This window comes from Mytilus edulis, chromosome 6 (genome assembly GCF_963676685.1).
Source record: "Mytilus edulis chromosome 6, xbMytEdul2.2, whole genome shotgun sequence".
NCBI lineage: Eukaryota > Metazoa > Mollusca > Bivalvia > Mytilida > Mytilidae > Mytilus > Mytilus edulis.
In genome coordinates, this window is record NC_092349.1 from 49,556,162 (window position 1) to 49,578,526 (window position 22,365).

The 22,365-nt window shown below is 30.9% G+C and overlaps 1 long non-coding RNA gene across 1 annotated transcript; it reads right to left on the reverse strand.

Annotated features, from left to right (window-relative positions):
• Positions 1 to 266: 266 nt before the first annotated feature.
• On the reverse strand, positions 267 to 1,642 carry LOC139526114 (uncharacterized). Its single transcript, XR_011665137.1, has 3 exons — positions 1,383 to 1,642; positions 948 to 1,026; positions 267 to 385 (listed from the first exon to the last, which is right to left on the reverse strand). It is a non-coding gene; the product is annotated as an uncharacterized lncRNA (long non-coding RNA).
• Positions 1,643 to 22,365: the final 20,723 nt, after the last annotated feature.

A 22,365-nucleotide genomic window follows, 5' to 3' on the forward strand; every position in this document is an offset into this window, starting at 1 on the left:
CCTAAATGTCAAATAAACTTAATGCAATTTTTTCCCCTCCAATTGCAAGTTATTTCAAGCATAACTGTCAAGTTTTGTCTCAGTCAGAACTATAGTTTCAGAGAAAATCACTATAACGTAAGGCCATATCCTACGGTAATTTCAGTCCAATTTCTTCGAAAAATCCTAATTTCAGTGTATCATTATAAAATGCAGTGTTGACTAATATCTGATCATAAACTCATGATATATGCATTCAAACAATTAAATAGAATACAAAAGACAACTTTAAGATGATAAACAATTTTATTGCACCTTTTAGAGTTCATTTGAAGGTCTGTTTTGGTCTGTTTTGGTCCATTTTTCCTCCTTCCTTCCTTTTTCATCAAAACTTGATATCTTTTGTCTAAAAAATAAAACAAATGTGATTATTTTCCCACAAAAATGAAATAAATGTAATGTTAAATCAATAATTAAAGTGTTTTAGCTGAAAGAACTGTCTCTATAAATGTTAACAGTCTACACGGAAGTTTCTATAAGCCCTTATGTGTAACTTGAGTTTTTGGTCTGTTCCCCTAGTGTGAGAAATAACGGTTCCCTTTCAGTCAATAATTTATTGCTACTGGTATCAAAGTCTTTTTATTTACTCATAACAGTATATTTCTAATAGATTTACACAAAAAGTCCACTTTCTTGTATTTTACATAGAAAATGGGGAGAAAGAGTAATAAAAAAATACCTCAAAATGTTTTTAAAAAGGGTTATGTCCCTTGGAATGCTGGTACAAAAAATAATTGGTAAGAATTATAAAGTTTAAGTATGTGAGACTAGATTCTGATGTGTATAAATCCAGGACAAATAAGTGTTTAGATGAGTTATTGTCTGTGCAAAATGTAGACTGCACAATGGCAAATTGTAAACTTTTGCGGCCAAAACAAAAAAAAAACATGATGATAGTTGATACATACTTTAATGCTGAAGTGTCATCTGCAGACCAATTCACATATAAGATTTTTCAACAGAATGCTTTTCAGAACATGGTTAACACTGAAATAAAAAATTCACATGTTGTATAAACAAAACAAAAACTGTAAGGGTAAGTTAAAATTTAACACACTAATCTAAATACAGCTTCGTCTGTCCACCCATTTGACTAAGAAAACACCCGTAAACCCCCATTTCAATGCAATTTTACCTCAAACGTACTTTCTGTGTCTAAATCCATTCCGAATAGTCCATGTTTACAATGTTTGAACTGGTTTATTAATAACTTTTAAAAATGAAAGTACAATAGGGTCACGAGTGCACATTTAGTTTCCCTAAATAGGTGTAATACCACCATTGATTTTTCCCTATTAGTCTTTGTTAAATTGGCACTTTTAAAAAAATCGTACAGTATTTACCTTTATTTCAACCAAAGAAATACTTTGCATGTGTAAAGGTCAATCCTTTCCAGTGATACAGTGAAAATTTCACACTACATTTCATTGCATATAGGAAAGTAACCACCGCCGAGGGTAGACAACCCAATTTTTACACTGTTATTTACTGGTTACCTGCTTTGGTAACTATGTAACCTTAACGTTCCAAAATATTTTATAAGACCATCAAATAAAAAAAGAATGATGCTTTCAGACACCCAACATACATATTTACGACTCAGAAAAATTTAAGTGCATTGAAATGCAGGGTTAATTTTCTACAACTGTCAAATTCAAGGGAATATTTTTTTAGGCCTAATTTCGTATGCAACCGCATGTGACGTACCATGATTTGGTGGTATTACACCTAAAATGGAAAATATCAAACATTGTAAAATGTTAATTCAAAAATACTGAGATATGAGGAAAATTCAAAACCAGAAAGTCTCCAATCAAATAGCAAAATCAAAAGCTCAAACACATCAAACGAATGGTCAACAACAGTAAAATTCCTGACTTGGCACAGGCTTTTTCTTGTGTACAAAATAGTTAAATAACCCAGTTTTTTGCTAACTAAAAGGTAAAATTACCTCTCTCTTACATGACAAAATCTTATTACATATGAAACTATTTCTAATGTTTTGCTTATCACATTTTACGGAATCATTCATTAGAATTTTGTTTTTGAAACATTTTATTATTATTAAGGTAATAATGTTTCCAGAAACCAGGCAATTAATTTTTTTCTATTTCAGATTGGCGAAAAGACCTTAAAAGAGACACTTGAAATCTTAAAAGGAAATAAAATGAACTCACCTTCCGGTTATTTCTTATATTTTACTTAACCTTGAAAATAACAAATAATTATTTGATACGTAAATATAACATATAGTTGCTGACGTCATTTTGTCAATCATACAAAATCTTATGTCTATAAAAAAAGGCAATCAAAACGTTATATAGTGATTTATAGCTTTATGTTTCGTATGATCTGAAATTTGAAATCAAAGTCTTTAATGTTTTTGTGTAGATAGAGTGCATTTAAAAGTATTTAAGACATTTGAATTTGGTCATACATTTATACACAAAGTTTCAAGTAATTTACAATTCAAATTTGGTTTGTATTTTGGTTACCGTTGATGTCGATATCTAGTGATCTGAACAGGTCACTGTTGGTGAAATTTTATCGTGTTGTCAGTGATAGAAACGGTTATCAGAAAACTATCAATACGAACAACTTTTTTGATAGTTTAATACGTTAAATAATTGGTAATATCATAAGTCTATAGTAATGGTTTAAAACATATTTGTAAAAGATGTTATTAATTAAAATTGTTCTTTCAGTGTTTTCCGAGATTTTGATTTCAGTGTTAAGTAGCATTAAAGAAACAATGCTACTAGAAGATAAATAAATCGTATTTTTTTACTTGAAAGGGGAGATTTGATAAAATTCTAATGCTTAACGAGAAAAGTATTTTTTTCGTGAATAAAATTCTATACATTTTAAAATGTAATTGAAGTTTAAAATAAAATATGTTGGATTATAATTGATTGACCTGATAGAAAATGCGTATTCAGGACATGACAAAATTGTTTATCATTTTCTGGGTGACAAAGAGGAAGAAACTAGGCAATGCAGCAAAAGATGAGATTTGAAAACATATGTATTTACATGTGCAAAACCGATTGAAAATGAGAAACAAAGATGAGGTAGATTCTAAAGCGGACTTGGAGACACGTGAATAACCAATATATCAAACCGACATAGTGAAACGTAATTAAATAGATTTATTAATCATCACAGTGTCAAATTTTATAGCTTTGAAACTTACAAAGCGTTTCTAGGTAAACATTTAGATATAGTACTTTACCCATATCCTATAATATTTCTTCCATTTTTTTTACAGACTTTGTCTTATGAGACATAAAAATGCTTACCACTACATACACCAAATACTCTACATTGGAATTGGTTTCTTTTTCTTAATATTTGTTTTAGAGAAAACGAGTTTATTATTTCAACACACAATTATCTGTTTTTTTGGAATTATCACACGATAAAAAATTTGTATATGCGCCAGCCGTGCGTTTCGTCTACAAAAGACTCATCAGTGACGCTTAAAATAAAAAAAAAAGTTAAAAATGCCAAAAAAGTATAAAAGCCCGTTTCTATGTATGATAGCGTTTATTTTTGTTGCTGTTCAGTGTTTATGTTGTTACGTTGTTTTATTTGAACAAAAAACCATCAAACAACTCTAAAGGTAGGAACGTAAACAACATAGGGAGTGAGAGTATTTTATACAAATATCTAATTTATATTTTGACTTAATATAATAATGAGTTGTATTTCTTTATAATTTGTTTGTAAGACAACAGCTATTATCTCCCATGTCTAATGTGACTAAATGCGCTTTGAGATACAACCCCTCTTTATCACTATAGTTTATTATAATGAAAAGCAAGAAATTAAATGATATTATTGTATTTCCTATTCTCCTCGACTGTTAAACATCATCAGGGCTTTTACTCTTAAGCTTGATGTGGACTTCGTGTTGCTAAGTCTTTCTATGAGAGTTTTGGTATTTTGGTTTTGTCTGCTGGTCTTTTTTTTTTATCCGTGGCATTGTCAGTTTATTTTCTACTTTACAGTTTGAATTCCCTTTGGTATCGTTCGCCTCTCCTTTGGTATCGTTCGCCTCTCCTTTGGTATCGTTCGCCTCACCTTTTAAAGCTGATCATGTCATGATTTGATATAATTAAAAATTAGAATGCTCTTGAAATTTCTAAAAGTCTTAAAGGTATAGCGGCTCAATTTACTAGTATAAACTTATATCTTCACTTAAAAGTCTAACAACTGGCATGCATTAATACGTATTATCCATAAATAATGAACATTCATTAAACATCGGGATCGATGTGTCAGTACGCAAACAGATATTCAAACAAATCCATAACTATCTGAAATTCTTTCATCCAATATTTATATGTCAATAGATTTAAATCCTTGTTTTTCAAAAATCGGACATTTTAACAAAATTATAATACCGTTATATTATTACACTAAGTTTTCCTTGCAAAGTTGAAAAAATCTATGAATAAAACATGGGCATTAAACACTGCGACCGATGTGTCAGTACTCGAACAGATATTTGAATACAACCTGCACTATTTGAAAAAAGTTGACTTAGTATCTTTTCTATCTAAATTGATTTTTTTTTCTGGTTTTGCAAAAATCATATTGGTTTGTAAGAACTATAACACCGTTATATCATTATATGCAGTAGTGTTTGTAAAGGAACACTCAAGGTATAGTAAGAACTTATTTATAATAGCAGTTGGTCAAGTTTACGTCATGCTAATTTGGTCTTAGTTGCAGGACGTTTTGTTAATTAGTTATTTTTGGCTTTGAACTAGCTTTCAGTAACTGTGAGTACTCTTAGATCTATACTTTTTATCTTTTTGTTGTCGGGATGTACTAGTATTAATTTTCGTTAGGTTAGATGTATTTCTATTTCTATCTATTAGATATTTAAGCCATTTTCAAACTGATTTTTTTAAAGTTTGCTCTTGTACTGTGACATAATTTTTATGTTAGGGGTTGAAGGGGTTGGCGCCTACGAGATAGTTTTACCCTGCCACATTCTGTATGTGTCTGTCATAAGCAGGCAAGTATAACAAAAATTTAAAAAAAGTAAAATTACAAACATAGTGAACTCCAAGGAAAATTCAAAACGGAAAGCCCCTAAAGAAATGGCAAAATCAAAAGATAAAACACAATAAACGAATGGACTGATAAGGTTTTTATTTTGACTTTTTTATTATTCATTAACCAACACCATTGGTGTGTTTCAACAGCTATTCGGTTTAATTTTACGTGTTATTTTGAAATCGAAAAATATGTGATTTTGCTATTAGAGTGTAGTTACATGGTTGTTACCGTCTTATTTATTCTGACCATATATTCAAAAGAAGGAAGACATGTGTAAATGGCGGTTTAGTTATGTCGGGCTAATAGTTTGGAAACTAGTGGTTTATAATATCTATGTTGAAATACGAAAAACCTGCCAAGTCAGAGGCAGGCCTGGTCGTGTTTAACATGGTGGATGTTAAATACATAAATAAAGTACAAAATAAGAAAGCAATGAATGACGTTGTTAAATTTGCTATATATATGAAAAGAGGATGCGATATGATTGCCAATGAAACAACTTTGAACAAGAGATCAAATAACACAGAAATAAACAATTATAGGTCACTTTTTGTGCCTTTTTGTTAAATAGTTGTTTGTTTTTATTGTGATTAAGATTATAAAACAATGTTGACTGCTGTACCCTTATTTTGACATTTTTTACTTTTTACCTATTTTGTCGGTTAAGTTTGTTCACTTATCGTTGTCAATATAATGGAATTTGATGCGACTGTCATATAAGTGAGAGGTTTAGCGCTAAAAAAATCCAGGTTCAATCCATCATTGTCTTCATAAGAAAAATGCCTGTACCAAGTCATGAATAAGAAAATTGATATCCATTCGCTTGATGTGTTTGAGTTTTTACCATTTGATTAAGGACTTCCCGTTTTGAATGATTCCTCGGAGTTCAGAATTTTGTGATTTTACTTTTTATTAATATTAATTATTTGTAATATTTATTTTACTGTTATAGAAAGCAGTAATTATTATAAAGTAGTGTGGTTACTTAGATATTAAACAATTTTATGTTGTCAATAAATGAATCTGTCATCTTAATGATGTCAGTTTCGGTTCTTCGTTGGAATCAGAATATGGTTTTGAATTCCCCCATAAAATAAGATATCTATATCTTATATGACTTTCTATTAAAAAGGACAAAAGTGCTACACCAACCCAAATGCAAAATAATAGAATGTTCAAAAAGTCAGGACATGTTATAAATAATTCATTTCACAGGATTTCTACAATCTATCAAAACAAAATACTTCAACGATCATAATTATAAAAATATTTCCTGATCATGTTCCTGACTTTCCATATGCCTATTACCAAAAACCGTAAAAAAAAAGTAAAGGATAACAATCTATTTTGGCTTATTGATTAGATGAATTAAAAAACAGAGACAAAGGGAAAATAGTGATACCAGATTAGATAAGTACAAAATTACAATTTTTAAATATCAGCAAAACAGATGGTAAATACAAGGAGAAAAAATAAAGATACTTGATCACAATGTTGATAATAAATCATAATGCGCACGCACCTGATTATTTAACTAACTAACTACTGTACAGTATTACATGCAACAAAATGACAAAACACACACAAAAAGCAAATACAAAAGGTACACGGACATTTAATTTGATTTTTTGGTAAATTTCACAAGCACTGATTAATATCAAGGTAAAGGAAATATTAAAAAGGTGTTCTATATTTATTCTAAATTAGTTTTTAAATAAAATTCTTTTATAGCAAGACTATATAATTTAAAGGTCTATTCGTCATTTGAATACCTATATGCAGATGTTTTCATTCAGAACAATAGGTCTTTTTTTTAAAGAAAATCTACCCGGACAATATTATTTGCTTCAAGTCATTGTGTAATAATGTGTAAGGTTTTTATTTTCCCTGATTTAAATGCAAACTACAATTTCGTCCACATCTAATTCATTCGACAGTTATAGTATAATGTTACCAAATGAAGTATTACTTTGTAATGTTCCTTCTTTGATTAGCCCAAGACGGGAACAATTACTTTTTTTTCATTTATTACACTGAAATATCAAAATACGTGATCAATTTGTCGGGTCAATACACAACCAGATTTTAAAACTCAACCATAACTAGCTGAATTATGTTAACCAGTTAGAATTAAATCCTCGTTTTTAAAAAATAACACTTTTTTTTGTTTTTATTTTTGTTTTTATTTTTTAATGATCATGCCGTTTTATTTATTTGTTATTATTTAATGCAGTGTTGCTTTCAAAGTTGCAACACTCATTCAATTTGTCTATTTGATATCTTTAAGGCAGGGTAGTAAGTAACTTATGATAGTATTTGGTTTGATTTCAGACTGAACTTCATACTGCGGTTTATTCTACTAGTATATTATAATACGAAAATATATGATGTTGCTACAATAGTGTTGTGACATGCTTGGTAGTGTACTATTACCTCTAACAATCGACGGACCCTCAATATATATTTGCAAAAACATGAAGATGTTATTTTTACAGATCAGCTAAATTATCTATAGTAAAGGATTTTACAAATTAATGTAAGATACAGTCACAGAAATAATTATATTTATAAGTACGTCTGAACCAGTGACAACTCTAACACAGATTTATCCATTGGATCATCAGCAGTGATGGTGATACATGACTGTGTACATTTTGTATATACAACTCGCATAAACATCAACCCAACAATGTTAGATCTGTAAATTTGCTTTTACAAATATTTTGTTCTTCCCTCGCCGGAATTCGAACCCATGCTCCTGAGATTTCGTGACACCAAATCGCCTGCACTGTAACCGGCGCGCTAGACCACACGACCACCTTGGCTTCATCAAAATAAAACTTTCGGTGGCCGGGTGTTACCTTTCCACGTCAGTTTTAATCTAGCTGTATATATCAGTGTAAAAACTTGCACAACGGTACTGATATAAGATGTTATTATACGAAAATGTTGTTATTAAATCGTGTTGACAAATACAGCCTTCATCAGTGTCAAAGGTTTTAACAATATTGATATTAGGTGTAAAAATAGATCAGTAGTACAGTAGTACAGTAGTCTGTGTATGCTACATGCTCCTGATATATCGTCTTGCAATAAATCACGCAATGTTTTTCGAAGTAAGGTTAGAAAAACTACCCCAATATGTTACATTCAAGGCCAGTAAGAATTTATTACGGCTCCAATATTAAAAAAGAGTTCACACTATGTTTTTCGTACTGAAGTTAAAGAAAATTAACTAAGATATAGCTATATATTCAAGACCAATAAAATTTCATTGAGGCCCAAATACAAGAAAAGAGACCACATTATGTTTTTCTTAGCCATGTTAGTGAGATTAGAAAAAAATACAAGCAGGTTAAATAAAAGTTTATATCGTCCCCAATATAAGAAAAGAAATCACATTATTTGTTTTTCTTAGTGATGTAAGAAAAAACACATCAAAATGTTACATTCATGGTCAGTAAAAGATTGCATTCACAATAAAAGACAAATTTAACAAAATATGTTTTTTAAAGTGACTTTGGACAAAAACACAATGTATCGAAAATGACAATTAATCGTGATTTATTTGTAGCACTGCAAATAAAGAACTCAGATTTCTTCAATTTCCAGTGTATTTGATTAAATCTCTGAAAGCTAGGTGTGAAAGAGGGACGAAAGATACCAAAGGGACAGTCAAACTCATAAATCTAAAACAAACTGACAACGCCATGTGATTCTCGCGGTTCTTTTTTTTTTTTAAATTACTAAATATGTTTACCTTCATATCACTTACTTTCGTTCTAGCGTTAAAGTTATATGCAATGACACATTTGAATAGGATGATCGCTTTGGTCTGTTTTACCGTTCAATATTTTTTTGTCGATTCCTGAAGGGTAATATTTTAAAAAAACAAATGTAATGTGACTTCATTTTATTTCATTCCAAGGTTTCTTCTTTCTTTCTTTATTGGTCGGTTACAAATCAAGTTCCTTTAACATCATTTTAAGATCTGAAATTGAAAGGAAATATTTGTTTGGTTTATGTTTCCAGATACATCAGTTACATTGAGAATAAAACGTTTTATATGACAAATTTTAATGAACGATCATGCGAATGCTATTTGTATTGGTGCATATTTTACAATTGTCTTATATCCATTTGAATACCTTAAATGTAAAACTTTTTCCCATTGCCCACGAGTAATGTAATTTCCGACATTAAAGGAAAGGTAAACAGCAGGCCATTTTTCAGATGTCTACAGAAAGTGTTTCGATTTCGTGTGGTAAAAACATTTGCAATTTGTGATATTTTTCCACCACATGACTATTAAAATTTATTTAACAATGACAAATGTAACATTTGAAAACAGTTGGCATAGTATTGTCAATCATGCTCATTATCATATACACCATTTATAACACCAATCCTATAAAAATATGGATATATAGATTAAAGACTCGTACTTGCAATTTTCCAGGCATACTCGAAGATCCTTTCCTGTAATATAACAAAAACAGAGTTCACCATTTTATATTACAGACACTGTTTTTGAAGTACATATTATGTTATTCTTGGAAACAAATTGTTACTAACAAAAACAAAAGCTTACTGTTGATAAAATATATTAGAAAAAATAAGAATTCAATATGTTTTGTGATGAAATATTTCTTAGATATAGGAAGATGCGGTACAAGTGCCAATGGGACAACTCTCCTTCCAAGTCACAATTTATAAAAGTAAACCATTGTAGGTCAAGGTACGGTTTTCAACAAGGCTCCCTAGGGTCAAACCGAACAGCAAGCTATAAAGGGCCCCAAAAAAACTAGTGTAAAACCATCCAAACGGGATAACCAACTGTCTAATCTATATAAAGACATTATGTTTTTAAATACATTGTTGTATTTACAACAATAAAATTTTGTAATTTCATGGAGTCTTGGTATTCTTTATCCAATTCCAGGCATACATATAAGAAGTTGCGATATGATTGACAATGAGACAACTCTCTATCCAAGTAACAATTTGTGAAAGTAAACTATTAAAGGTCAAAGTACGGTCTCCAACACGGGGCATTGAACAGCAAGCTATAAAGAGCCCAACTAATTGCTGGCGGGAAAAAATTCAAACAGAAAAACAATTAGTCTAATTTATATAAAAAAAACGAGAAACGAGACACATTTATGAAACACATTGATAAACAACAACCACTGAACATCAGGTTCCTGACTTAGGATAGGTGCAAACAAATGCAGCGGGTTTATACGTTTAATAGGTATCAGTATGTGTTTCAAACAAATCCAACAGAAGAATTGTAAAACCCTTACCTGTAACGCCACCGATAGAACACAGATGTACACACCCACTGTTTATTTGAGCTGTAATATAGAACAAATAATTGTATACGAGTACAGATTCATACAATTTTGACGTAAAATACATCAACAAAAACAAAAATCCTTGAAAACATTGTCGTGAATATACACATCCTAAATCTTGGCTTATGTCTGATTTTTGTAATTTGCAGATCCAGTAGAAACATGCACAGATGTGTAATACTACCCTGAATCACGTGGTATGACTGATTAACAACCTGTCCGAGAAACGGGTTCAACACACATGTATGAATCATAATGAACCCCTCCCCTCGTCAGAAATAAACAGAGCAAAAAAATCAAATTAAGTTCACTGGAAATTAACACAACATTGCACAAGGTTCAGACTCTTCTAGACAATAGGAATTTTACTAAGAATCTCGTGACTTTTTTTAAGTGTATTTAGGATTTTTTATTGTCCTGTCTCTACTTTTCAAATCGTTATCTTACATATTCAATCAAAATGATTTCTCTGTTTGGATTTGAAAAAGGAGAGCAACATTAACTGTACTATTTCGAGCATGTATTAATGATTATGTATAGTATGGATGAATGAAAAAGTTTTATAACTTTCCTCAGTGTAACGCTTTTTGTTTTACTAAACTTCATCAGATTCCCTCAAACCTAAACATTTGAAAGCAAGAGATGAATAAAAACGTAGAAAGCTAGGAACTATAAACCAAACGGGAAATGAATAGCAAAATCAAATGCATCTATCATGGTTATATTGACTGCGGGTGTTAACATCTTAGTTTCTCAGTAATTTCCTTCTTTATCGATGGAGGTTTTAAAATATGAATCATGTTAGTATCAAAAAACTGAAAACCGAATTTTCTTGGAAGAAATAAGGAACTAAAAGATAAACCATCCATATGAATTTGTGTACCCAATCAATTCAAAATAAAAAATATCCTTAGTCACGTTCTCATTTTGTGTCGTACGTATTTCCAAATTAGATCATACTGATCAATTATCAATTAGATATCAAACTCTCATATCTTTTTAAAATCAATAGCAGCATTATGTTTTCATTTTTTTTTATCATAAAGATATATTTTCATTATCATACCAGGTCTTTGCTGAATATGCATTTATAAATTAAGTAGAACTATTACATTTAAAGTCATATGAAACGAGTGAGTGGTGAAAACTAAAGTTTGTCCAATTCTTGAACCAATGCATGTATACATCATAAACTTAGTCCTCTGTGCACGATTTTATCATTATTTTCGCAAATATATCACATAATTGTCAATTTTTTCTCTCTCTGTTTGTTATGATTTAACAAATATGGCTGCTCATTAATTGCCGTGTTTTGAAGCCGAGTTTTACCGATTGTTACGTTATAGTAAACAAATCACAAAAAGCATGGGTATTTAGCACGTGTTTAACATGTATAATCAGATATTTGTTTATTTCAATGACAGATTCATGCGTATTGTGGTCACCGGATTTTCACGAGGAGGGTTACGCTCAGGTCACTATGCATACGGAAAATATGTCGGCGAATTGCTTCCTGGAAGCAAGCAATTAAAAAGAAGTAAACTTCTTCTAAATGTGGACAAATTAAAGAATTTTCCTCATAAAAAAAGTATATGTACATACATTGTATAATGAAAACTATCCATTTAGTTATAAAAAACATATGCATATTTTTTTTTAATTTGAGGTTTCTTATGACTTTAAGCAATATGGATATTTCACTTACAATAACAAAGGATTCGAATGCAATCACTCAAGGAACTACCTGTAAAATACCAATGGTAATCTTTTCAAAATAACATACGGATTATAAAAACAAGACTAGCAATATATTTTAAAGCTAACACATATGTTTTTTATGAGAAACCGATCTTTTGTACTGTACATATGCTATACAATTATATGCATTCTCCGTGTTAGAGAAAGAATACAAATAATATTATTTTCATCCATAAATCTAAGCAATGCCGTTTCTATGATGCTTCATTATTCAAACAATTTCCTGTAAGGATTTTCGGTCCTCTTGTTATTGAATTTATATCAAATATTCGGAATCCTCTGGTTGTATCCATGTAGTGCCATTAAATAATTTTCCTCGCTAATCGCTTCTTTTCTTTTCATACTTTGATTACAAATAGTTACAAAAAAAGTCACATTTGAAAATGCTATAAAATCGTTGTCAATTTTTTCGTAACTTTTCAAAGAAAAAGGTCGTAAATGTTAAATAAGAAAAGTCAAGATAGAATTATTTCCCTCTAAATTGTCAATGGATTATTTCTCAAAAACCACCACACGGACCCTTCTTTTTTTCCTGCTTTTGTAGTATCTTTATTTATATACTATTAACTTATTAAAGTATTTAAACAAGTTTTTTTTATTTTTAAACAGATTAACGCACATCCTTAAAGCTTGTCGCCATTGTTTATCTGTTTTATGTATAAGAAGACGAGACTGCTATGTGTTTGCTCTAATTTATTTTATTTTTTGTTATTCATCTGTGTATATGTATGTTAAAAGAACTCTTGTTAGTGTTTTGTCTGAAAATCATTAATCATCGATTTCCTGGATGTTAGAATAAGATTTTAAATTAAATATCTCTATTATGGATCACATGATTTACGTAGTAACAAAAGACACTTACCTGATGGAAAAAATCCCTGGCAGATTTTTGCACAATTTTGTGGACGCACTGGATATATGAAATAGTGGGATATTCATTAATGGTTATACATTATTTGTACACATAACCGTAAAGAAGTTTTTGAAAGATCTATTAAGGTCCTTTTTGTATTAAACCCTAATGCCATATGTGCTAGTTGCCTAAAAATGTAGATTGCGTAAAATTTGATGATATTTATTCGAGAAACAAGGGAAGTGTATAATGTACAAAGAAAAAGATGCATTCAATTATCATAATAACTTTTCATGCAACGACCGTGAAATAACTAGTCAAATCCTGATTTTTGTTTGATTTTAATAGTTTTTATGTAACATGTGTAACTACATTATGGAGAGCATGAGCTCAGAGATGTTATATTTTAACGGAAAATAAAACATTGTTTTTATGCCTCTTCGTTGTTATATGCCCATCAATATTAATGTAATCTTATGATACATCGATGTAATGTAATATATTCTATCATTTCGGAAAGTATATCTTATTTTATTATTGAGAAGATTGGGATGAAATTAGAATATCGCATTTTTGTTAAATGTTCAACAAACCCAATAATAAATGAAGGCAAACACTTCTAAATTTACATTAATATAAAACTCCCCGAATCTTAATCAGTCGCAAAAAACTATTTGGATCATCCGAAATTGTATTAAACTTTATTGAATTAGCCAATTATTGACATTAACACACTGATTTTAAAACTAATCTATTTGAACATTGATTCTTATGAAAACTTAACATAAATAAAAATTAAAAATAAAAAGCCTGACAATCTGTCAAATAACTAGCTTTATTAGCCTTAGACTTAAATGATTTATACATAATCTGAAGAATTATAAAGAAACAGTCATTGTAAAACATATGACGCCTCCTATGAACAATGCATTAATCTTTGAGCGTAAATAAGACGATTATAATCATATGCAATTATAAGAGCCTGGATATGTAAGCCTAAATTTACGTCTTTAAACTGTCCAGTAATATAACTAACAATGTAAGTAACAGTAATTGTATTGGTAAAGTATTACTTACTTTGACCCGAGACTTGCTGAATACATGACATAACTAAAAATATCGACATGATAGCAAACATGTTCATGCCGTCAAAGTTGCTGAAGTTTTTGAACGTGAAGTTATACACAAAAGTATAATTATCAGAGGAGTGTTTTGAATATATACTTCATTTCTGCTGTAACATGTTGTCTTGTTTTTTCTTAGTTCATTACAATGTAGGTGTTGAAACAAAACAAAAACAAAAAAAACTTGTTTTTACAAGAAATATGTCACCATAAAAAAATGACTGCTTTTACAACAAATATATAAAATCAATATAAATCAATAATTAGCTACTTAATAAACCTTATTTTTATAAGTGAAAGGAAAACAACCTGGTAAAATGTCTGACCAATTGTATGATACCAGCAGTTAGTTATTTACATGTAATTAGAAACTATCATTTGTCTTGTTTTTTTTAGTTATATCTTTCTTTATATAGACATATATATATACCTTATTGTAATAAAGTCAACCCGATACGACTTACAGTTTCATATAATTCCTCCCAAAAATATAATACTAAAAATAAATTGAGCACGAGCGTGTACACTGTATATCTATTTTATATGAATTTAAGGCCCAATGACCCTGTCTTTATAACAGATACATCGACATCAAAAATGACCTTGCTAATACGACAACCATGTCTTAACAGCAAATATATCAACATTTTGATCTCATATGTCACAACACTTAGAAAATCAAACAGTAAATTTTTATTTTCGATCTTTTAAACACAATGACGGTATCTTTTAGATCAATTAAAATGTTTGGTTTCTTTTGATTTTACACCGCGTAGAAAACAACCTAACTTCATTTTAAAATATTCGGGATGGCATAATTTCCTACCTTTTTTCAAAATACATTTAATAAGAATTTTATCATTTGTGCTTGTAAGCATGTTTTGATTATTTAAGGACGTACTAAGATAAAATTAAAAAAAAAAATAGAATACAAAATTGATACTTTAGTGAGAAGAGCGTTTAAAAGTTCAAAAACACAATAGCCTAAAAGTATAAATATTTTATGGAGCACCTTTTCGAGATATTCGATTTTCAGAAATGGCTGAAAAAGACTTCCTCTGACTTTTATAATTTCGTTGGTATTATTTTGGTTTCAAATCGAGAGAAAAATCTACAACCGGCTTAGATTTTGGTAAAAGCTATTGAAGTCACTCGAAATCGACCCGAGTCTTAAAAAATTAAATAAACATAAACAATCAATGTTATGTTCTTAAACATGACATATTGAAATATGATTAATGGCAAACTTGAACTTGTGGATAGATATATCTAGTTGTTTTCTAATCTCCATAGTTCTCATCTCTTTCACCTTTATTGATACATCGATAAGTAGAAAAAAAATATAGTGTGAACAAGAGTGAAGGAACGACAATAGGAACTGGTGTTACTATTCAGTAAAAATAGTTGTATGATATAAAACAAAATACAATATTACAATTGATTAATAATGGTTATTACAAACCTTTCTTAAAAAAGAGGGGCAAAAGATAACAGAGGGACAGTCAAACTCATAGATCGAAAATTAACTGACATAGTTAAAAAAGAAAAGACAAACATACACAAGACACACCATAGAAGACTAAAATCTATCCGTTTATACATTCAGAAAATTATTAGGAAACTCAGATTCCAACTTATTTAAGTATAACATTTAAAAAAAAACCATTCAATCACGTTCTATTGTTTAGGGCATATTAAGCTTCTCAATGATTAGAATTAGTGTTTGTCAAACTTTATATTTGTATCCAATGGTATTTTCCGATATAGTGTGTAGTCGGAGTTTTTTTAATAAATTCTTATACATTTGTGAAAGAGTCAAGGTAAATATTTGTTCAACGTTTGAAAACAAAACGAACCAAATCATTTGTAGTCAAGGTGTTTGTTACAACCTTAACTCCGGTATTAATAATTTGTATCTCTTTTTCCATATAAGGTCTAGTTATTCAATTCAAAAACTTGTGGTAAGAAGTTTTATCAAAAATAATTGGACATTTCTTATCATTTCCTAAATTCATATAGCAGAAATCGACAAAAAATATTGGACAGTAAAACAGACCAAAACGATCATCCTATTCAAATGTATCATTGCATAGAACTTTAACGCTAGAATGTGAAAGTCATCGGTGAAATTAACTTTCTAGATTTTGACCTTTGATTTTACCTCATTTGTATACATGCTAGAGCCATAGGACTTTTTGCATTACGTTGCAAGACACTGGACTAGAAAAATCCAAACGGAAGTGACCTTGTGTTAACCGGAAGTAGCTATTTTTTGTACTTATTTAATGTTTTATAAATTGTGAATTGGATGGAGAGTTGTCTCATTGGCACTCATACCACATCTTCCTATATCCATTATATCGAGTTATGTGACCAGTCATATATACAAGTCTAAATTACACACCAAACTTCATACATTACAGCGATTTTTTTCAATTGTTTCTTTTTGATCTTTTGTAACCTGTGTATTCTAAGAATTCAAATATGAGACTTTGAGTTAAATTGATGTACAGTAACTTGATAGCTTTAAGATTGTGAGACAGATTCAATGAGCTGTAATAAAGGTTTATGAGGGGTTGGGAGAGCAAATTTGATAACCCTTAAATTATGTCAGACAAACTCCATGCGTTTGTATTTTATGGAAACACAAAAAGTACTTCGGTCTTAACAAAAACACAAAATAGCAGTTGCTAAATTTTTTACTACTTTCCGTTCAAGTAACAATTTATAAAAGTAAACCATTATAGGATAAGGTACGGCAGATGATGAGTATGAAAAGAAATGAGAATTGATGAGTCACTACTTGTAACATACATGCATAGAAACCATTTGAATTTGATAGATACTTCATTAACTATTTTACTTGTACGCATCATCATAAAAATGGAGTGTGATGGATTTTATGTTAATAACCTTATAACAGATACCATGATTGAAATTTTGTATTTCGCCGGACGCGCTTTTCGTCTACTTATCATTGACGTTCGAATAAAAAAAGATTAAAATGGCTTAACAAAGTACGGAGCCGTACGGCAATGCGGATCAACAATTCATAAAGGTTTTGCCAAAAACAGCTAAGGCAACCCATGCCTAAAGCCCCAGTCCTACTAGACCACGATTGCACCACGCTCTCCACGATCTAAAATAAATTCAGATCGTGGTGAGGTCGCGGTATGCATGGTATGAGCTGCATGAAAATGTAAATTTTCGTTGCTTTCACGATGCTATTACGTCCTCATTACGCTTCTCCCGTTACGATTATAACATGTTCTCACCGCGCTTATTCTGCGACCTCACTACGCTTATCAAGACCTTTCAATGCTCATTAAGTTCTCACTACGACCATACAACGAGTTTTCCGATTGCAACACAATCTTACTACGCTTTTTCTGCGATTATTTCACGTTCTTACCAAGATTATACTACGTTCATACGTTCTTACTACGTTCTCAGAAATAACGTCAATATCGTATTTCATATCAATACAGTTCCATTCCTTCTATTTCTGATTGATACGAGGATTTCTCGGAAACAATACATTCATGCCATCAAAATCTACTAGAACACGTGGGCGTGGTGTTAAGGGTTGGTGTAGAGGCAGAGGGAGCTCTGATAGTAACGAATCCTGATCAAGCACAGATGTCGGTCCAACCAATCCAACCTAAATTACAACATATTGCTGGTCCATGTAGCTCTAATAACGATATTTCAGTGAACGATAGCAGAGATGACACAGATGTGTCAATAGATATCAATAGATATAGGAATATGTGGTATGAGTGCCAATGAGACAACTCTCCATCCAAGTAACACTTTATAAAGTAAACCATTATAGGCCAAGGTACGGCCTTCAACACGGTCTAATATATATATAAATAAGAAGTTTGGTTGAGCCGTTAGAGAAAATGGACAAGAATTCCTAATTACATACACACAAACAAAACCTGGAGAGATTTAATATATTTTATGTGGAAATGACAATGAAAATGATGGTCGTAGTATGAACGTAGTCAGGTCGTAAGAAGAGCGTGATGAGAATGGCAAGGGCGTGCTAGAATCGTACTATGGTCGTGAACAGCGTGGTATAGTCGTAGTGGAAGCGTAGTTGGGTCGCGATGAGAACCTGATGGTCGTAGTGAGGTCGTAATAACGTCGCTGTGAGATCGTAGCGCAGTCTCTTCGAAAAGAATCACGCTTTCGCTACGCTCTCGCTACGCTCTCGCTACGATGTTACAGCGACCTTTGCGATCTTACTACGATCTTAGTGCGCTCGTACAACGACCTGATTTCGCCACGACCGCACCACGATTGTTTTGAACGTGTTCAAAGTTGGCCACGCTCATTACGATCTTGAAGACCTCAACACGACCGTGATACGACCTTACTGCGATCTACACGATCGTACTACGATCATCAAAATTTGCATTTGTCTTACAGATCGTAGTGCGATCGTGGCCTAGTGAGACTGCGGTATTAGGCAGAAAAGCACCAGCATTTCAAAACTTCAAAGCTTTATCAGTTAATTTACAATTATGACTATATAAATGATAATTCATGTCAACACTGACATCGGCGCAGTGGTTTTAAAGCAACTCATCATAGATACCAGAATGTATATGTTGTTTTTGCGCTAGACGCGCGTTTCGTCTACAAATGACCCATTAGTGACGCTCAAATGAAAAAGGGATAAAAGACATAAAACAAATTACTAGCCAAAGAGCACTGATTACCAAACATTCTTAAAAGTTTTTCAAGCTCAGGCAACCTATTCCTGAGGTAGAAATGCATTAGCATTTGAAAAATTCAGAGGTCTTGATAACAGTTAATTTATAATCATGACCATATCAATGATAATTCAGGTGAACACAGAATTGTTGACTTCTAGACTTGTTATAACCCAAGAGTGGTATCGACCCAGTGGCTGAAAATGAACGCTTCTTAGATGCAAGGATTGACATGTAGTATTTGCGTCAGACGCGCTTCGTAAGATGAAGCCGCGAAGTCAAAATTATTCCACAAAAAGAGATAAATGTCGACCGATAGTCTCAGTGAAAAATCATCACCGGTACTTATTTTAGTCTTATTACTCCCGAAAAAAAGCAATACTTTAAAATGTTTCAAAAGTTATTCAAATAATCAAAGTCAATGGACCATTACTGAGATACATGGCTTAATAATCTCCATGTAAATGAGATGTGCCAAAGCTAATACAATTGCTTACAAAGTACCATTGACTTATTATAAGTCGTCCCCTTTTAATAATCCTGAACACAAACATTAACTTGTAAACTATGTTAAACTTTTTAAGTAAAAAAAAATGATAAAAAGGGGATGGGGCTATATAATCTTCATCGAAACGATACTAGTAAATGTCAATAGATTTGCATTTCAAATATCATTGACTTAACAATACATGATAGCAGTTTATCTTAAACTGATTAAATCAAAAACTAATCAAAAGTAGGTAGACCATAACTAAGGGAGCGGGACTAAATATTCTCCATAGAAATGAGACATGCTAATGCTTATACAACTGTATACCAAAAGAAATGTGCATATTCTTAAGGGTTTCCCTGAACTGACCTAATCAGAAACTAATACATGTAAAATATGCAAAAGTTTCAAAGTCAAAAAACCATGACTGAGGAAGCAGGACAAAAACAATCATCATGGAAATTAGATGTGCTAATGCTAATACAACTGCATACCAAATATAAGGCAGACATTCAATCAACCAAGAGCATTCATGAAACTAAGTACACATGTGTCATATGGTATGATCTTTCTAATTTTAATGGTAAATTACATATTAACCCAATTTCACGGTCCATTGAACATGAAAAATGATAGTGCGAGTGGTGCATCAGTGAACTTTGAACACATTCTTGTTTATCCTTCATTGCTTGTCATTCTTAGTCCGTCTTCGTAGGTGTATTCCGTTAACTTTTACAAAAGACATCTCTACTCTTCAACTACTTGGGATGAATCTTTAACTGAACTTAGCCACACTCATTTTAGGTTAAAAGGGTATCCCATGACCCCGCCTGTCAAGAAAGATTGCTGAAATGGCTAAACATAGAAAATATCAGTTTTGTATCTTGAAAACCTGTATGACAGAGACAATAGTGTGGTAGCAGAACTTTAAAAATGTTCAAATCAACTTGTTGTCCATTTACGTCTTAATTGTTGGACAACTTCTTATTGCAGTCATATCATCCTACTTCGCACGTCATTTTTTAATCAAAATCAATTTAAATATAAGAAAACTTTTTTTTCAGTGAGGTTAGAAAAAATAATACTCCAAGATGTTACATTCATGTTAAATAAAAGTTCATTGCGTCCTCAATATACGAAAACAAATCACACATTATGTTTTTCTCAGTGACATTACAAAAAATACACCAAGATGTTATATTATATGTTGGCTCCAATATAAGAAAAAAGGCCACAGTATGTTTTTCGTAGTGAAGTTAAAGAAAATTAACTAAGATATAACATTCAAAGCCAGTAAAGTTCATTGCTTCCCCATTATAAGAAAAGAAATCAGAGTATATGTTTTTCATAGTGAGGTTAGAAAAACACATCAAGATGTTACATTCATGGTCAGTAAAAAAAAATTGGCGATTCCTGTTACTTATTTGTTTTAAGAATTAAGGAAATGATTAGATATGTCCAATCATTTTTGATAAAACATCTGACCACAAGATTTAAATTGATTATCTAGACCCCATATAGTAAAAGAGATACACACTATTAATACTGGAGTTGAGGTTGTACCAAAACACCTTGACTACAAATGATTTGGCTCGTTTTGTTTTCAAACAATGTTGACCAAATATTTACCTTGACTCTTTCACAAAAGTATAAGAATTAAAACAAAACTCCGACCACAAACTACATAAGAATATTCCATTGCATACAAATATAAAGTTAGACAAACACTGATTCTAATCATTGAGAAGCTTAATATGCCCTTAACAATAGAACGTGGTTAAAACGTTCAGTTATTTTGTTTTACAGAATTATCCCTTGTAGTTTTATGTAGCATCTTAATAATTTCAGCTTTTATTAGCACGTCAAGCATTCTGAACAATGAGATTGAATACTTTCCATTATTTGGGTCATAATATGCTTGGTACTACATTAAGATACTTGAGGTAGCTGTTGCTTTTGTTTGGTTTCTTTATACATGTTATACTTAAATAAGTTGAAACCTTAGTTTTCTAACGATTTTCTGAATCTATAAACGGATAGATTTTAGTCTTCTATGGTGTGTCTTGTGTATATTTGTCTTTTCTTTTTTAACTAAGGTGTTGTCAGTTTATTTTCGATCAATGGGTTTGATTGTCCCTCTGTTATCTTTTGCCCCTCTTTTTTAAGAAAGGTTTGTACTAAACCATTATTAATCTATTGTAATATTGTATTTTGTTTTATATTATACAATTATTTTTACTGAATTGTATCACCAGTTCCTAATGTCGTTTCTTCACTCTTGTTCACACTGTAATTTTTTCTACTTATCGATGTATCAATAAAAATGAAAGAGATGAGAACAATGGAGATTAGAAAACAACTAGATATACCTATTCACAAGTTCAAGATTGCCATTAATCATATTTCAATATGTTATGTTTAAGAACATAACATTGATTGTTTATGTTTATTTAATTTTTTAAGACTCGGGTCGATTTTGAGTGACTTCAATAGCTTTTACCAAAATCTAAGCCGGTTGTAGATATTTCTCTCGACTTGAAACCAAAATAATACCAACGAAATCATAAAAGTCAGAGTAAGTCTTTTTCAGCCATTTCTTAAAAGCGAATATCTCGAAAGGGTGCTCCATAAAATATTTATACTTTATTAGCTTATTGCGTTTCTTAACTACTTAATGCTGTTCTCACTGAAGAATCAATTTTGAATTCTATTTTTTTTTTAAATTCAACTTAGTACATCCTTATATAAGCAATAGTCCGAACATGTTTGCAAGCACAAATAATAAAATCGTTGTTAAATGCATCTGAATATTTTAAATTCAAGTTGAAGTGTTTCTACATTGTGATAAATTGAAAGAACCCAAAAGCTCAAATTTATCTTAAAGATAACGTCATTGTGTTTAAAAGATAGAAAATGAAAATTTACTGTTTGATTTTCTGAGTGTTGTGAC